Below are 1,413 nucleotides of genomic sequence, written 5' to 3'. Positions count from 1 at the left end.
AGACACTAGCTATAAGTGGCTCTCAAGCACTTGAAATGTGGCTAGTGTGACTAAAGAACTGAATTTTAAATCGATTTATTTTTAATTAATTGAAATTGAAATTGAAATAGCCACGTGTGACTAGTGGCTTCTGTAGTGGACTGCACAGCCCTAGGACTTGCCTACCTGAACATGGCATCAAGCCCCCTCTTTCCAGCCTGGTCCAGATGATTCTAAGTTCCTAAATTTCACCAGGAAAAGTTTGTATAGGGGGCCAGAGCTGCAGCTTTCAAATGTGCACTGTTGGATTAAAACTTAAATCCATGAACATGGGCCACAAAACCCCGAGTTCAGTCTTTCTCTTCAGAGTTGAATTTCTTCCCACTGCTACTTACTTTGAACACATTTCCAGGTGGCTAACAGGAGCTGCTTCAAATTTGTTTTTTTTTAAAAAAAAAAGGCAGGTGGAAGGTAAGAGAAAGGGCAGGAGGAGAGTGAAAGAAAGGCCGATATTGTAGCATCCTACCAGTCTTTGCTTCTAAATCACAGCGGCCTTGAAAGAGAACATTAAGATATCTTTTACTCTCCAGCCTGGCTTCCCAGAAGGGAGACGTAAATGAAAGCCCGCTTTGTGTGGCTATACTGTGACTGCACAGACAATGAAAAAGCTTTCGGGGGGAGGAGGAATGTGTGTGTGTGTGCTGAAGCCTTTGCCACTACAAAGCAGTCAGATGCTGTCCACCGTTTTGGCTCCAGTCTTTGTAAAAATGCTGAGAGTAACTTTTCTTTAATCTTTCTTTTCTTTATTGAAGTATAGTTGATTTACAGTGTTGTACCAGTCTCTGCTGTACAGCAAAGTGACTCAGTTTTACACATACAGACATTCTTCTTCTAATATTCTTTTCCATTGTGGCCTATCCCGGGAGACTGGGAATAGCGAGAGTAACTTTTTTTAACCTTGTGTCTACGCTCAGGGCAATTTGTTGGATCCTGAAGGATTCAACCAGCAGTACTCAAAGTGTCAGGCCCTAGCTAACCTAATCAGCTTGAAACCTGAGCGGTTTTTAAAGACTGAATCAGACCTGGGACACCCTTCACTGAAACCCTGATCACTGGGCTGTGGCCAAGGTTGATCTTCAGTTGGGATGCACCAGCGCAGCCAGGAACCCACTTGATTGGTCAGTGCCCATGCTGCACAGTTATTAAATATTTTTAATATCACCCCTGGATATCATGGGTGTGCCCAGCCTCCAGGAAATGAAATTAGTTCAGTGAGAAGGCACTGAGCCACCCCGTCATTGACTTATTTAACATCAAATTGAGTCAGACGGTGAGGGAGACAGACAGGCAAACAAATAATTACCTTATGGAAAACCTGAGCCAATGCTAAAATGGAAGTGTTTATAAAAAGCTGCGGGAGAGGGGCTTCCCTGG

At 43.5% G+C, this 1,413-nt stretch overlaps 1 protein-coding gene across 1 annotated transcript in view; it reads left to right on the top strand.

Moving 5' to 3' along the window:
- Positions 1-1,413, top strand: part of NHS (NHS actin remodeling regulator) — a 293,480-nt gene that overhangs the window by 208,774 nt on the left and 83,293 nt on the right. The gene's annotated exons all lie outside the window — the stretch shown is intronic.

This window comes from Neophocaena asiaeorientalis, unplaced genomic scaffold (assembly GCF_003031525.2).
Source record: "Neophocaena asiaeorientalis asiaeorientalis breed wild unplaced genomic scaffold, Neophocaena_asiaeorientalis_V1.1 scaffold657, whole genome shotgun sequence".
Lineage (NCBI taxonomy): Eukaryota > Metazoa > Chordata > Mammalia > Artiodactyla > Phocoenidae > Neophocaena > Neophocaena asiaeorientalis.
The sequence above is the reverse complement of the archived record's forward strand: the minus strand, read 5'-3'. Positions and strand labels throughout refer to the sequence as shown.